At 40.3% G+C, this 18,276-nt stretch overlaps 2 long non-coding RNA genes across 2 annotated transcripts in view; one reads left to right on the forward strand and one right to left on the reverse strand.

The window, feature by feature from the left end:
* The window catches only part of LOC145736595 (uncharacterized), a 259,716-nt gene that overhangs the window by 37,599 nt on the left and 203,841 nt on the right, over window positions 1-18,276 (forward strand). The window lies entirely within an intron of this gene.
* LOC145736397 (uncharacterized) overlaps window positions 4,158-18,276 on the reverse strand; it is a 99,128-nt gene continuing 85,009 nt past the window's right edge. The window contains exon 2 of the long non-coding RNA XR_014179922.1: window positions 4,158-4,292. This is a non-coding gene — a long non-coding RNA (uncharacterized LOC145736397). The remainder of the gene's footprint in view (window positions 4,293-18,276) is intronic.

Here is an 18,276-nt window from a genome sequence, read left to right on the forward strand (position 1 = left end):
TGGTGTAGTTATTTTAAGTGTCCTGGGAATTATTATTGTAACAGATAAGAGATAGGCCTATGTAATAAGATACTTGTGAGACGGGTGCTCTTAGGGTGTTTAGTTAAGGGATTTAAGAAAAGTGGAGGGCATTCTGATATTCACCAGCAGAGAGAGTGGTATATTGGAATAAGAATCATTAAATTGGTTTAGTACGGGGAAATTTGTTTTTATTCTTCCCTCAATTCTTACATCAGAAGTGGGATAGAACAACTACACCCTCCAGATACCTACATTAAGTGATACTGTGCTTTAAACCATGGAGGAATTTGTGCAATTGTTTGCAAATTCGGTGAAATCTCTTCAAGAGCAAAACAATAAAAGTGTCGTGTCCACGCCTGTGTCAATTCCTAATTTTGATCTTAAATGGACTTGAATGACAAATTGCGAAAAGCTAGCCTCTACAACAGCGACCAAGCGGACTCTTACTGTGAGTATGCCAGAAAAAAAATGTCATTAATTAAAGCTTTACTGTTTGACATGTCTGATGAGCACATTCGTGAAATTGTTATCGGGGATATTACTGACGTCCAAGTAAAAACTGCCGCTTTTAATAGTAAATTTGACAGTATTGGGGAACTCATATCTCTTTTGGGAAATTACAAAAAAACCAAAGCTAAACGATGTCAGTAAACTCAAACGAAGCAACCCATTTAATTCTAAAATTGAACCTAAATTTAGGCAGAACCTTTGCTATAAGTGTAACGAACCTGGGCATATTAGTCGCCATTGTACGAAACGACAAAAGATCGGTCATTCTGATGATTTGAGTAATCGTAATTTTGATAAAAGTCAAAACAGGGCCTTCTTGTACTTGCCGTAAACTCGGACATCAAATTAATGACTGTTACCAATTAAAGCGAGACCGCCCTTCCACTTCGCGACAGGTAAATTGTTTTTCAATTGAACTAGACAGTGATTTTTGTACTACGTTCAAAATTCAAGATGTCTCAGTAAATTGCTTAATTGACACCGGAGCCGAATGTAGTTTGATTACCGAAACCATTGTCAAACAACTAGACTGTCATTTAGAAGCCGCCTTTCTAACTTTAAATGGTATTGGAGGGGCCACGGTATTCGCAAACAATAAAACGACTTTAACTGTCGAGAAAGACGGTACCGCTTTTGAAATTGAATTTTTTGTTGTGGACAAATCGGTTATAAAACCGCATTGTATCTTGGGACGCGATTTACTAAAACACAACGGGATTCAAATCCATGCTGACAATAGTGGAACGCGTGTGTTCCTAGAAAATGACCTGTTGCCAATGTCTAAAGCAGTAAATCTCATTTCTGTATCACCGGACACTGTAAACACACCCTTAAAAGGTCAAGAGCTAAGTGATTTATTGCGTCTCCTTAAAGGGTACGAACAAAACATAACGACTGGTACCTTCGTTTCACCAATAACAACTGCAGAACTGGAAATAAAATTGAAAGAAGATAAAATAATTAATCACCGACCCTATCGAATGGCTCATTCGGAACGCGAAAAAGTCAAGTTGATTATCAAGGACCTATTGGAAAACAAAATTATTCGTGAAAGTACTTCTCCTTATGCTAGTCCTATAGTTCTGGTCCATAAGAAGGCTGGTAGCACGCGAATGTGTTGCGATTTTCGCGCACTTAATAAAATTACTATTAAAGACCGGTTTCCGTTGCCTAGGATTGATGATCAGCTAGACCGCTTAGGGAAGCATAAATATTTTACTACTCTAGACATGGCGTCGGGGTTTCAGGACCACGGAGTTTTCTCCTCCATAGAAAAAACTGCGTTTGTTACACCCGATGGGCATTACGAATATCTACGAATGCCTTTTGGTCTTTCAAATGCACCGGCCGTTTTCCAGCGGGCAATTTGCAAAGCTTTAGGGGATTTAAAAGATAAGGATGCTATGGTCTATTTAGACGACATTTTAATTCCATCTTTGTCAATAACAGAAGGTTTAGATAAATTAAATAGAGTATTAAGTTGTGTCACAACCGCGGGATTTTCTCTAAATATTGCCAAATGTCACTTTTTTGAAAAACAAATAGGATATTTAGGTTAGGAAATTTTCGAACGCGGTATTAGACCGGGGAAAAACAAGGTAGAGGCATTACTAAAATCACCAAAAAATTAATTTGTGATCGAGGTACTAATTTTACAGATAAAATGGTAAAGGGGGTACTCTTAAAATTGGGTATCCAACAACACTTAGTTGCTAAAAGCGCCCCTCGAGGGAACGGTCAGGTAGAACGGTATGTCGGGACAGTCATTAATTTATTGAGGACAGAAATCAAAAATAAGTCAGAATGGCCGAACAAAATTCATAAACTGTAAACCTCACTCAATACAAGCGTTCAAAAATCAACTGGGTTTTCGCCCGTTTATTTGTTGACTGGTGTCGAAGGTAATAGTCCCGATATCAAGTCGTTAACAGAGTCGCTTGCGTTAAAACTACTTCCGACACATTTATTAAATGACAGAAATCTGGCATACGATCGTATGAAGCGACAGGCAGAGTTGGCCAAAAATCTTTTTGATAAAAAAAGGAGGCCCAATAAGCAATTTGCGATGAGGTGACTGTGTCTATCGTCCATCGGGCAACAGCCACTTGTCAAAATTGGACGGCGAGGGCCTTTTGAAATCATACAGATCCTTCCGAATGAAAGATTCGAATAGAAAATAGTATTCAAAGTATAAAAAGCACTTTAGCTTGCGGCAGTACAGTTTTATTGTGTTGAAAGCATAACGCTTTGCACTTGGTACCGTTTTATTGTGTTGAAAGCATAACGCTTTGCACTTGGCACCGTTTTATTGTGTTGAAAGCATAACGCTTTGCACTTGGTACCGGTTTATTGTGTTGAAAGCATAACTCTTTGCACATTGGTACCGTTTTATTGTGTTGAAAGCATAACGCTTTGCACTTGGTACCGTTTTATTGTGTTGAAACATAACGCTTTGCACTTGGTACCGTTTTTTGTGTTGAAAGCATAACGCTTTGCACTTGGTACAGTTTTATTGTGTTGAAAGCATAACGCTTTGCACTTGGTACAGTTTTATTGTGTTGAAAGCATAACGCTTTGCACTTGGTACAGTTTTATTGTGTTGAAAGCATAACGCTTTGCATTTGGTACCGTTTTATTGTGTTGAAAGCATAACGCTTTGCACTTGGTACAGTTTTATTGTGTTGAAAGCATAACGCTTTGCACTTGGTACCGTTTTATTGTGTTGAAAGCATAACGCTTTGCACTTGGTACAGTTTTATTGTCTTGAAAGCATAACGCTTTGCACTTGGTACAGTTTTATTGTGTTGAAAGCATAACGCTTTGCACTTGGTACTGTTTTATTGTGTTGAAAGCATAACGCTTTGCACTTGGTACCGTTTTATTGTGTTGAAAGCAGAACGCTTTGCACTTGGTACGTTTTCATTGTCTTGAAAGCAGAACGCTTTACATTTATTCGAATTTATTGTCGTTTTTTTTTGTATTTGTTATTATTTGGTGAATTAACTTGTTCTGTCACATTTATTGCACCAGGCATCCCTTGTATCGATTAAATAGTTGTCGTACTATCCTGCTGGTTTTTCTGTTGTTACAGGACTTGGTAATTCGAGAGCGAATTACGTGTCAGGTTGGCCGTGTTAGCAATCATATTGTCGCAGATTCCAACATTTACATACCTATCGTACTATACACCGAATAATCGCGTATGTCAGCAAGTCTAGTAGGAATCTGGGTCAATCGACGAGTATTTATTCAGCAAGGCTGGCCATCGAAAATCACTGGTCTCCAGGTCGGTCGGCGAGCAGCAGTCTCTAACTTGAAGTGGTGGGACGGCTCGCTACCCTCTTAGGATCCCAGGCTGATAAGAGAAGGGTTCTCTCGCAACTTGAAGTGACCGTTAGAACCCTTAACCCTGTCAGTTGTTCACTTGGTCTTTTGGTCACATCGTACAAGAACACCTTTGCGTGCCCCTTTACGGTGTAGCTGAAGGACTAAAACCCCCACTCGTCTCTCCCGAACTCACATGCGCTCTACGACAGTTACGGCCGTGTTGGCCCTTTTATTCTGGGGGTAAGAATAACCCCTCTTAAGTGTATAGTTTACATTGTTTTATAATAAACGAGGCTTGCCTGTGACCTAGGTTGTTTCTCTACCATCCCTCACTACGCGCCCCTAAACGTGACATGGTGGAGGCGCTCCGTTCAATCCCCGTCTATTAATCCTCATATTGATAGACACACCCTCGTAATCCAAGCCACTGAAGGCTCAAGAGGAAAAAGGAATGAATAAAGGGTATAACCTGAGGTCAATAAAGCCAGACAGCCCGTTTGAACCAAGACATAGAAGCTCGAGTGTGGGGGATACACGAAGACAGGAGCCAGAGGGCCTACCTGAATACATCACCCTCACTGTAGTGAGACAGAAAGAAAAAGCAATAGTTGAAAAGAAAGAAGGCGGACAGGGGGACAACGAGGATACAGAAAGCGAACTCGACGTAACAATAAGAGAGAAAAACTCACCCCCGCTAGCACAAGCACAATCAGAGAGATTAGAAAGCAGAAAGAAAGTGATAATAGGCACCAACGCCATGGCAGACGTTACAATCTCCACTGTAGAGACAGGAGAAAAAACACCCGCACTACCCCGGTTCATCAGCCCCCCAACTTTCAACCCCTGTACAGACTCAGCACCAGTATTTATAGCTACCTACGAGCGAACAGCGGTGGCTAACAACCGGAATGATGCCTTAAAAATACTGTACTTTCACTCCTTCTTACAGGGGGCTGCAAACATATGGTACAGGGAATATAAAGAAACTTACCCCGACAGTAATTGGCACCATATCTGCCAGGCCTTTAAAATCGAGTTTAGTGACGGCGACATCAATTCACGGCTACTCTCAAAAGTGCGGGAAAGGAAACAAGGGTCCCTGGAACCAACAAAAAACTACTTTTACGACCTAAGGGTTCTATACGAAGAGTACAAGCAAGTGGTAGACCTTGACGAGTTCCAAGAAATTTTTCACAACGGCCTAAGAGACGAATCCAGAGCAAGATACTACTGGCTCACGCATTTCCCCAACCGGGCCCCTCGAAACTTGGATGAAATGAAAATGCTGTGCATTACAATGGATAACGCTCCTGTAGAAACCACCCCACCACCAGCATTTAGACCCCAGCGCCAATTCGAGTACAATTCAGCCCCCAGGCAACAGTCAAGCTACGAAGTAAACCGCCCCTATCGAGAAAGAACCCCGCCACCATCCAGAAGGACGTACGATACAAGGCGCACGCCCCCGCCAGAAAGGCGCTACGTCTCCTCAAGAACTAGAGACAATAAACCCGCGTGCTATTACTGCGGGAAACCAGGGCACTTTGCTGCAGTCTGCAGAAGCAGGCAGCAGTACCCAAACGCCAGGGGGTGGCAAAACTAAGCCCTGTCACCCTCTCCACTCAGGGCCCAACGTGCTGCAAAATTCTACACATCAACGCGGTGGTGAACGGTTACTATGTACCAGTAATTATCGACACAGGTGCAGAGTTAAACATAATAAGCCATCACCTCACAGAGGGGGTGTACAAGCGTGGCCAACACCCTACCCTACTACTCACAGCAGGAGGACAAAGAATATCTAGTCAAGGAGAGACATGGGCATCTCTTGAACTTAGGGGCGACAAAGTAAGAAAATTGAAAGTGAAAGCGACAGTATTGACAGGCCCACCCCAACCTTTGATATTAGGGATGGAATTTTTAAGGGAAATGAAGGCCTCCATATGTTTAATAATGAACACGCTCAGCTTGGCACAAAACATGATTATACCACTAAGACAGAATATGAAAAGCACCCACAAGCTGCACCCAATTGCCAATATAAAAAGCACCCACAATCTTAAATTAGAGCCCAGACAGGAAAGCAGCATACGAAGCTGGAGAGAAGTTTTCCGAGAAATGCCCGGATCAATTTTCAGCTTGCCGAGCAACATTGCATGGGCCTTTACGTGCTCCACAACGCCAAGCAAAGACAGAGGAGTTGGAAAAGCCATTAGAAATTACCTAGCGGAAAAAGAAACAGGCAAAATAAGCTTAGGCAGTACGACCAGCTTTCAAAAAGGAAACAGGCACGTCTTACAGATGGCAATAATAGGAAATAATGGCGAATGCACGCCCGCCCAGACACTCAAAAACTGCTGCACTAAATTAAAAGAATGGACAGTACGGAACGGTATCTCTAACATAGCCATCCCGAGATCGACTACCGCAAATAACAGAACCGACTGGACAGAAATTAAAAATGCACTCTACGAAGAATTCAAAGACACAAACTTAACGTTATGGGTCTCTAAAGATAAGAACCCGCGGCCAAAACCCCATAAACTGAGCAAAGTGAGCTCATGGGACGCCCTGCCGTACTTTGTAAAAGACGAAGAAAACATGGCTGAAAAAATAAGAATGTCTGAAGATTGCGTCCTTAATCCAGGGGAAAAGAAAACAGTAAAAGTTGAACCTCAGCCCCCAGGAAACGACAAAAAACTAATGGTGCCAAACGAAGGGTGGTTGGTCCGCAATAACCTCTTGTGCAGCTTAGATCAGGCCGGAGGAAAAATCACGGTAAATCTGACAAACATAGGACCCACAAATAGAGTAATTTTCAAAGGCACAACGATAGCACGGTTAGAAGTTACAAATGAAGACATAAGCCACCTCTATACAACGTACAAAACTGAAGAGGACGTAGTAACACTAGACGACCATAAATTAGATCACATCACAGAAAAAGAATTCAAAAAGAAGCTGGAAAATTTACTAACCGAATATGAGGACATTTTTTGTAAATCGCCTAAGTACATGGGAAAAACACAACTCATAGAGCATAAAATAGAAGTCACGGAAAATAAACCAGTCAAATGTCGCCCTTACAGAGTATCTCAAACTGAGCGAGAAATCATTGACGCACAGATACAAGAAATGTTAGAGTGTGGCGTAATAAGACCGTGCCATTCACCCTGGGCAAGCCCAGTTGTACTGGTGAAGAAAAAAGATGGCTCCACTAGATTCTGCGTAGACTACAAAAGAACGATAAACCCAGTGACTAAAAAATCTTGTTACCCAATACCGCAGATCGACGACATTCTTACATATCTGGGAAATGCCAAGTACTTTACCACCTTGGATATGTTTTCAGGGTATTGGCAAATACCAATCGAGGAGTCGTCAAAACAATACACGGCATTTACGGCACAAGGACACGGGTCATACGAGTTTAATGTGTTGAGTTTCGGACTGTGCAACGCACCGGCAACTTTCCAACAATTAGCAGATAGGATATTCAAAGACATGAAATGGAAAGACATCCTAATATACCTAGATGACATTATAATCTACTCAGAAAACCTAGATGACCACATCACAAAATTAAAAAAGTATTTCAAAAAATGAGAGAAGCACATTTAACCCTTAAGCCAAGCAAGTGCGAATATTTACAGCAAAAGATAAGAATTCTAGGATTCTCTGTAAGCAGTGAAGGAATAAGCCCCGAAGAGGATAAGTTAGCTGGAATTAAGCAATTTCCCACCCCTAAGAAAACAAAGGAATTACAAAGCTTTTTGGGATTATGTAATTTTTATAGAAAGTTTATTAAAAATTACGCAGTATTAGCTCGGCCCTTGCATGAAGCAACAAGAAAGAACAAATTCTGCTGGGGTAAGGAACAAGAAGAAGCATTCCAAGTACTAAAAGAAAAACTCACTTCAGCACCAGTCCTGAAACATTACAACCCTAACATTGGCTGCACAATGCATACAGACGCCTGCACAGAAGGAATAGGGGCAATTCTACTACAGGAGAGCGACGACGGACAAGAACACCCTATAGCCTATATAAGCAGGTCACTGTCAAAAGCGGAAAAAAATTATTCAATCAGCGAATTAGAGTTATTAGCAGCAGTTTGGGGAATGACCTACTTAAGGCATTTAATTTATGGACACCCAGTAAAAATAGTAACCGATCACCACGCTTTATGCTGGATTCATAATATTAAGGATCACTCAAGGAGGTACGCTGTAGCACTGTAGTGTACAAGAAAGGGAGTAAACATCAGGATGCAGACTGCCTGTCGCGGAACCCAGTGAGTAGTGCAGATGAGTACGTCATAGAAGACTTAGACGAGGTACCAACGTTCACCATCTCAACAGTTAATATGGGGTACTTGCAGGATCAAGACAAGAATTTACAGGACTTGAAACTTGCAATACGCAACCCTGAAGAAATCAGTATTAACGCACTGACACGCAGAAAAGCGAAAAATTATAGACTAGAAAACGACATTTTGTTCAAAACTACCCCTACGAAAGATGGATTGGAATACGCACTCGTAATTCCAAGGGCTTTAAGAGAAGAAATCCTATGGGAAGCTCATAATGCACCCACCAGTGGACACATGGGCGTCACGAAGACACTAAGCAGATTAGTCCCTAAATATTACTGGGACTCTATGATTAAAGATGTCCGCGGATACATTAGAGGTTGCAGGGATTGTCAGGCTAGGAAGGGGCCCACAAACAGAAAACCACTAGGGTTTCTTCAACCCATAAAAGTTGGTCGGGTTTTTGATCAAATAGGCATAGACTTACTGGGGCCATTCAGGAAAAGCAGCCAGGGAAAAACCACCATTATAGTAGTAACGGACTATGCAAGCAGATATGCCATTACAGCTGCCCTACCCAATGGAAAAGCAGGTCCCGTGGCAAAATTTCTGCTAGAAAAAGTAATACTGATTCACGGGGTCCCACGGAGCATCCTCAGTGATAGGGGAAAAGTTTTTCAGTCGGAAATAGTACAGGAGTTGCAGCAAATCATGGGGATGAGGAGTACCTTTACAACTGCCTACCATCCATCCTGCAACGGCCTTACAGAACGGCTGAACAAAACACTGGCTGACATGTTGTCACTCTACTGCAGCTCTGATCAAACAGACTGGTGCTCATACTTGCCTTTCGTCACCTTTGCTTATAACACAGCAAAACAAGAAACAACGCAGTTCAGTCCTTTTCAACTGGTGTTTGCTAGAGACCGCACACTGCCGCTAGACGCATCTCTACTGGACAGTAATGATGACTTAAACTCCCATGAATTGAGAGAAAAGGCACTACTTCTAAGGGCAACGGCAGTAGATAATATCCACAAGAAACAGGACAAAGACAAGGGCATTTATGACGGCAAACACAGAGAAGGGGAATTTGAAGTAGGTGACAGGGTCAAAATTTTCATCCCAATTAGAAAAGTGGGTAAAAGTGAGAAATTGCTACTACGGTGGTTTGGGCCCTATAAGATCACGAAAAAACTTAGTGAGTTGAATTACGAGGTGAAACAAGAGAAAGGGAAGAAAACACAGACGTGGTACACATAGGGAGAATCTTGCCGTTTTACGATGAATGGACGCTTGGGGACGCGTCAGAAGTTAGCTCAGATGAGGAAAACGTGGTGGAAGAACAATAACTGGCGCAGGTCAGCCAGGGCCCCTATTACAAATATGGTATAAAGAGAAAGCATAAAGGGAAATCATATTTTGGTTGTATATATTATTGTTTAAACTTAACGAAATACGCTTTGACAAACATTCATTCCTGCAGGCAGACAACAAACCACACTAAACCACAAGCGCCTCTAGCAGCATAAACAAGGACTCTCCGAGGAACGACACAGCAAACTACCCGGACTTAGCTGATAACTTCATGCAAATGTGCCAGCGAACCGTAAGATGGCAGGGTACCACCACCTGCGAACTGAGTAACAGGTGCTCGGGTACCAGTCAAACGAAGTCCAACCCGGGCCTACCTCAACACCAAGCCGCTTGTCCAGGAACAATGGAGCGTCATATATAAGAATCTGTGAGCGTACAATTTAGGTTATATTATTTTGCAAATAAAGGCAGTGGCCACACCTCCTGATAGAATAAGGCGTTACAACATAAAACTAGGGTAAGTAGTGTTCGGGGCGAACACTTTTTGGGGGAGGGAGATGTCGCAGATTCCAACATTTACATACCTATCGTACTATACACCGAATAATCGCGTATGTCAGCAAGTCTAGTAGGAATCTGGGTCAATCGACGAGTATTTATTCAGCAAGGCTGGCCATCGAAAATCACTGGTCTCCAGGTCGGTCGGCGAGCAGCAGTCTCTAACTTGAAGTGGTGGGACGGCTCGCTACCCTCTTAGGATCCCAGGCTGATAAGAGAAGGGTTCTCTCGCAACTTGAAGTGACCGTTAGAACCCTTAACCCTGTCAGTTGTTCACTTGGTCTTTTGGTCACATCGTACAAGAACACCTTTGCGTGCCCCTTTACGGTGTAGCTGAAGGACTAAAACCCCCACTCGTCTCTCCCGAACTCACATGCGCTCTACGACAGTTACGGCCGTGTTGGCCCTTTTATTCTGGGGGTAAGAATAACCCCTCTTAAGTGTATAGTTTACATTGTTTTATAATAAACGAGGCTTGCCTGTGACCTAGGTTGTTTCTCTACCATCCCTCACTACGCGCCCCTAAACGTGACAATATCAAGGTGGCGAGCTCATCGTGAGAACTTCACACGGGCTCGTGATACTTGAGGGCGTCTTTTATCAACCACTCTTGGATGGCGACATATTTATTGGTGTAAAAGGACGTCTTTGGGAATTTGCTAGGCTAAGTTATTTTAAGTGTTAACAGATAAGAGATAGGCGTATGTAATAAGATACTTGTGAGACGGGTGCTCTTAGGGTGTTTAGTTAAGGGATTTAAGAAAAGTGGAGGGCATTCTGATATTCACCAGCAGAGAGAGTGGTATATTGGAATAAGAATCATTAAATTGGTTTAGTACGGGGAAATTTGTTTTTATTCTTCCCTCAATTCTTACATACACTACATATAGGATAGATATCCAAAAAGATAGTCAACAGTCTATATGCACTGTATTTCATTTTTCTAAGCTAACAATTTATACTACTTAAGAAATGTTGACACCGGTAATAAAACAAAACATGTTAAGTACACATATTTTACAGGTTTAGATTTAAAGCTTATCTTCCTAACCGCGTTTTAGGTGTTTTATAACATAGATTTTTAAACTTATACAGGGTATTTTAAGTTTTAATACGCAAACTTAAACCACGTATGCTACGTCTAAAAGTAACTATAGTTTGCTAAATAAACTATATTCCAAAGATGCTTCGTTAAAGAAATACAGGGTGTCAAAGTTTTATTTTTTTTTAGTTTTATTGCTTAGAGTTTTTGAGACATTAGACTCAAATTTGGACTATATATATTGTGTCATGCCATCTTTGGATAAGCCAACATTTTGCAAAACTTTACAGAGTGTTCTTTCTTTGGAGTTTGGGTCCCCTTTTTTCTTCCACAAATATTTAGTTAAGAAACTTTTTTCCTCTTTAATTTTTTCCGTTCCTATCACAGTTACAAGTTAGTTACAAATTTATCAGAAAAACCACTCCAATTTCTCTACCAATTTGCGTTATAAAATTCAGATGTTTTTTTTCTGAAAATAAAAATTGTAAAAAATCTGCTTGAGAACGGTTACAGATACGGAAGCAATAAATGACACAAAAAAATTTCTAAATCAAATCAGAATTTTGAATTTTTAAGAAAAAAACATGATTGGCACCATTTGGGGGGCTAAAACTACAAGAAAATTACAACACTGTATTTCTTTAACGAAGCATTTTTGGAATATACTTTATATAGCAAACTATAGTAACTTTTAGACGTAGAATACGCGGTTTAAGTTTGCTGTACAGGGTGATTGATTGAATTTTGACCACCCCCTTAACTTTCTTAATTTTGATTTTAGCAAAAAACGTTAAATACAAAACCAGTAGATATTTAGGTCTACTTTATTTTTAGATAAGCAGTTATTATACAGGGTGTCCCAAATTTGAGTAATAAACCAAACTTATGTTTTTTTAAATACTATGACCAACTTTTTATCCGATATTTGAATTCTACGTCAAATTCTAGGCCTAATTGATGTAAAATGTTTGTATCGATATTCAACTGTTTCCACAGCAGCGCCGTTGATTGGTGGAATTTTGACCATCCCCTTAACTTCTTTAATTTTGATTTTAGCAAAAAACGTTAAATACAAAACTAGAAGATATTTAGGTCTACTTTATTCTTAGATAAACAGTTATTATACAGGGTGTCCCAAATTTTAGTAACGAACCAAACTTATGTTTTTTTAAACACAATGACCAACTTTTTATCCGATATTTGCATTCTACGTCAAATTTTAGGAATTGATGTAAAATGTCTGTATCTATATTCAACTGTTTCCGCAGCATCTGTTACTTTAACAATGTTTCCTCGACTATGTGATTAAAGTTTAATTTAGTTACTCAAATTTGGGGCAGCCTGTATAATAACTGTTTATATAAGAGTAAAAGTAGACCCAAATATCTATAACTGTTGCTACAACTAGTTTTTTTACTAAAATCAAAAATACGGAAGTTAAGGGTGTGGTTAAAATTCAACCAATCAACGATGCTGCTGCGGAAACAGTTGAATATCGATACAGACATTTTACATCAATTAGGCCTAGAATTTGACGTAGAATTCAAATATCGGATAAAAAGTTGGTCATCGTATTTAAAAAAACATAAGTTTGGTTTATTACTCAAATTTGGGACACCCTGTATAATAACTGTTCATCTAAAAATAAAGTAGACCTAAATATCTACTGGTTTTGTATTTAACGTTTTTTGCTAAACCCAAAATTAAGAAAGTTAAGGGGGTGGTCAAAATTCAATCAATCACCCTGTACATGGTGATCTTTATAACTTGAGATTGCAAGATATCTGGAAAACCGTATAATAAAAAATTTCGTTTCAACAGAACCTACATTATACCGAAAGGGCTATTTCCGGAATATACCAGGTGTCCAAGAGCACCCTGGACATAGGAGATTAACATGGGAAAACGGTTTTGATTTTTTTGCGCCTGTACGGTTGATTTGATTGAAAAATCGTATTAATGAAAGTTGTAGTACCTATCACGGACTAGTTTTCTGGATTTTTTTCAGATCTCTAACTTGAGCCGTTTTGTCGTAAAACACGAATAAAAATGCGAACATTTTAACTTTTTACGTGCACTGTATTGTTGTACCAGCAACAATGACCTGTTTACCCGTTGCTCGACAACCGCCCATACAGTGCAGGTTGTGATGCCCCGGGAAAATAATAGCAATTTTCTTTTTGTTTATTTTTCAAAGTCAAAATTGTAATCAAAATTAAACTAAAACTTACGGAATTAGTTTGAGGCACATCTGAACACTACTAGACACAACACTTAAATGAAAGACTAGTTTGAAAGAAAAATCTGACTTCAAATCCTAAGCCAAACCTCTAAGAGATTTAATTTTGGCAGCGTCGTTAATCCAGAAGCGGGGATATATTTCTATTAGTAGATGATTATAAGGAAAGGAATTTTTCCAAGTCATACTGTCGCCACAAATTCTCACCTTTTTGACCCCAAGCAAAAATGATTTATTGCCTGCAGCTGCAGGGAAAAAATTAATATTATTTATTGCACTCGGCGACATGTTTTTGAAATTCCACCTTTTGACCTGTCGCATTCCTGCTCACAGAATGATGTAAATTTCGTAGTATAAATACTCACACCATTTTGGCAAACGGGGAGTCAGAAACGGGCAGTCAAAACTGAAACGTCGTCAAGTCGAAGACAAGAGTGAAAAGTCGGTTAAAGTCCAAAAAAGACCTAATGGGGTCAAGTTCTAGTCATGTTCAGTAGTGCAAAATAAGTTCTACCAAAATTCTTCAGTGTGCAAGATTTGTGATACTAAGGTGTTTGGAAAACCCTTCAAAATTCTCGTAAAGAAACCACGTAGCCGCTTGACCTAAAGCCTGACACTTCAACTCAACTCAACATGTCCAGAAGGTACGTTTAAGCCAGAATTGCTAACTAGACCTAAGTCTTTGGTACTAAAGATAAAAAAAAAATCCAAAAGCTATCCCTAAACATGGAGAGAAGAGGTAGAGGAGCAGAACAACAAGCCAACCGAGATGACCAGCAGCCGACTAACCCCGTGGTTAATAATGGAGCAGTTATGTGCTTAGATATAGTACCAACATACGACGGACAAAGCTCAATTGGAGACTTTATGTCGATTATTGAAGAAACAGGTATTTTAGCTAATTGGAGTGACCGACAGAAAACTTGCATTGTCAGGCTTAAGTTACGTGGTAAAGCCAAACAATTTATTGATTCGGAACCTGAACTGCAAACTACCGCAGATTGGGCTAAGCTTAAGCAGGAATTACGAACGCAGTTTAGCCGCCCTTGTGTGAAAGGATCCGCCATTAAAAACTTCATTGAGTGCCGCCAACGCATAGGAGAAACCTGTCGTCAATATCTCACCCGTCTGAAGCTGCTTGCTAATAAAACCCTGGAGTTGACTGGAGATGCTACGGATGACGCCGCTGACCGACGCAAACTGGAAAAGGACATCTCCACACAATTTGTATTGGGCTTAGTGCATCCCTTAAAACAACGGGTACTTAGTAAAAACCCAGGCAACTTGACAGCAGCGTTAGAGGGTGCCGAGCAAGAGGCAAGTATAGAGAATCTAATTCATTCATCCACCAGCCGAGAGTGTCGAGCCGTTAAATTGAACCAACAAAACGTACAGCCTAAAAATTATTATTGTAATATTTGCAAGAAGCCAGGACACACGGACAACTACTGCCGAAATGCAAATTCCCGAAATCTCCGTCAGGTTCGAACGAGAAATAACTTATGCTTTAAGTGTAACAAACCAGGGCACTACCAACGAGACTGTCCTGATACTAGACGAGCAACTCAAGTTTACAATAACCAAAATAGAAATACTTCTGTAAGGGCCAGAAATACAACCACTAGCAATCAGCAACAACGAACCTGCTTTAGATGTAACCAACCAGGACATTTTGCTAGGGAATGCACCGCCGAAATTGGGTCTTTAAATTTAAACTCCGACGCAGCCGCTTTCCAGCCCCGAAGCCCGGCTGCCATGGAGGCAACGTGGGAATAAGTGAAAGTGTTAGTGTAGGGATAAACATTTGCGAGTGGAAAAGAATCTCCAGGCCCTGCAATGTTGCTAAGGTAACAATAGCTGAAAAGTTATATTGGGCGCTGATAGATTCTGGAGCTGTTTTATCCCTAGTTAAACCCTCAGTTGCTCAGGGGTTACGTTACAAAATAGTGGAATTAACTTAGTGGATATTCAGGGAAATAGTATTCCCATTTTAGGAAGCACGTATTTGCGTGTAGGCATTGGGCCAAGAAGAATTGTGGAACATGAGTTCAAAGTACTCGAATCTGAGAGTTTTCAAACAGATTTAATATTGGGTCTCGATTTTTTGCATAAACATGGTGCAACTATTGATTGGGGAAGAGGAGAAATGGTACTCCTAGGAGAAAAACTACCTCTATATGAAGAGAATTTGGGGAGTTTATATAGGACTTTAAATGGACCACCAGTACAGAATCAGACGCATTCACAAACTGCTATCTCTAACGATCATTCATTGTTGCTACCAACAACGAGGGATGTGGGCCTTCAAACGATTGGTAGTCGTTTGGAAGCAATGGAAAAATCAAACTCAGAAAAGCATGGATGTTCTGAGGGCAAACTTGTATGTTCCGGTGATTTTAAAATGGATTCACGAGCTGCCGAAATGGAAGGCTCCGAAGTCCGGGCAGAATTTTTAGATGAGACGCATTATGTGGAAAATGAGGGAAAATCGTGGAAAATTTTATTAGAGGAAGATTTAATTATACCTCCAAGAAGTGAGGTGATTTGTTTAGCTAGTATAGCTGATTCTTCAAGAGTTACGACTAAGCATGTTGTCATAGAGCCATGTGACGATTCTCAGCAGGGATTACTAGTTGCGAGAAGTCTCTGTAAAAAAGGGGACAAGGTGCCTGTGAGGCTCATGAATGTATCAGATAAAGATATGCTGGTACAGCGAAGACAAAGGATAGCAGACGCCTTTGAAGTGGATATTGAGAATAAGCCTGATGTACAAGAGCAAGCTATTAGAAAAGTAAATTTAGAAAGTACCCAAGTAATATTAAAGCAATTGAACCTGGAGGACGTCAACAGCGACGACGAAGCCAAACTAAAAAGATTGGTTGTAGAATTTATAGATACTTTCCATTCTCCTGACCAAAAGTTGACTTGTACGACAAAAGTGACACACCGTATCATCACTGAAAACGTACCGCCGATAATAAAGAGGCCTTACCGAGTTCCGTATCATCGACAACCAATATTGAGAAAGGAAATTCAAAAATTATTGGATGACGGAATTATTGTAGAAAGTCAGTCTCCGTGGAGTTTCCCTGCCATATTGATTGAAAAGCGAAGACATCCAGGTGAAGAGGTGCAATATAGGCTTTGTATAGACTATCGTGAACTCAATGCAATTACAAAAACAGATTTCTTTCCCCTGCCTAACATTCAAGAAACTATTGACAAATTGGCTAATGCGGAATTGTTTAGTACCATGGATTTAGCATCTGGATATATTCAAGTACCCTTACACCCTGAAGATAGAGAAAAAAGTGCATTTTCCACTCCAGAGAATCACTATGAGTTTACTAGAATGGCCATGGGATTGAAAAACGCACCTGCTACGTGGAGTCGCTTGATGAACCATATATTTGCGAATCTTACTTACAATGAGTGCCTCGTATATTTGGATGACATCATTGTATTTAGTCCAGCCAATATTGACGTACATTTAGAGCGTCTACGTCATATATTCGAAAAAATGCGGGAGAGCAATTTAAAATTTAAACCAACTAAATGTAAATTTTTACAACGGGAAGCCGAATACTTGGGACACATTATAAAAGCCGGAGGGTACACTACTCAGCCTGAGAAAACTCAAATTATTGAAAACTATCCTGTGCCAAGGACAGTTAAAGAGGTACGTGCTTTTCTTGGACTATGTGGATTTTATCGCAAGTTTGTTCCAAATTTTGCCAAGGTTAGTCACCCACTGACTCAGTTGACCAAAAAAAATGAAAAATGGCTTTGGACACAGAACCACCAAATCGCATTTGATACCCTGAAACAAGCTTTGATTAAGCCGCCTATTCTAAAGTACCCAGATATGAATCGAGAATTTATTTTGAACACAAACGCAAGTGCAACTGCAATCGCCGCCATTTTGACGCAAAAATATGATGGAATCGAACATCCTGTATGTTACGCCAGCCTTACGCTAAATACTGCTGAGCAGCGGTATTCGACAATTGAAAAAGAATGCCTGGCTATAGTGTACGCTGTTAAGGAGTACCGAATCTACTTAACAGGAACTCATTTTACCATTATGACGGACCATCGGCCACTGAAATATTTATTAAATATTAAGGATCCAAGTTCCAGACTGGCCAAATGGAGTATGTTCCTAATGGAATACAGTTTTACCGTTCAATATAGACCAGGAAAAATGAATGCAAATGTAGATAGCCTTACAAGACTAAGAACAGATGATCCGCCGCAGATTACATGAAAATGAACTCACACCGATTTATGATGTACATTGGAATAAAGAGGATCTTATTCGCTTGCAAACCGAGGATCATGAACTCAACTGCTTAATAAATAACAGTACGTTGGACGAGGATACAGACTATATAACAATAGATGAATAGAGACTTCTGCGAAAACGACATAATTCAAACCAACGGAAAGATCCAATCGTTGCGCCAAAATGCATAATCAACGATTTATTGAAAATATACCATATGCCGCTGTGTGCAGCTCACCCAGGACAAAAGAAGACGAAGGAAATGTTAGAACGTGATTTTTACTGGAAAAACATGCGAAAAGATATACAAAGATTTGTCGAATCCTGTCCGTCCTGCCAAATTCAAAAAACCAACCCTCAAGGACCTCCTGAACTTCAAAAAACACCCATTCCGACGCACGTTTCGGGAAGAATATCTTTGGACCTAGTGGGACCTCTAAATCGAACACGCCAAGAAAACAGATACATTCTCACTTGCGTTGACTTTTTGACTAGATACCCAGAGTGCATACCAGTACCTGATATAAAAGCTGAAACTGTCGCGAGAGCCTTTGTTGAAAATATCATAACAAGACATGGAGCTCCCAGGGAACTATTGACGGACTGTGGAAAGCAATTTATAGGCCACCTCTTTACTAACATCTGCAAAGAACTTGGAATTCACA

Source organism: Ips typographus, linkage group LG12, assembly GCF_016097725.1.
Source record: "Ips typographus isolate SLU linkage group LG12, UJ_Ityp_2.0, whole genome shotgun sequence".
Lineage (NCBI taxonomy): Eukaryota > Metazoa > Arthropoda > Insecta > Coleoptera > Curculionidae > Ips > Ips typographus.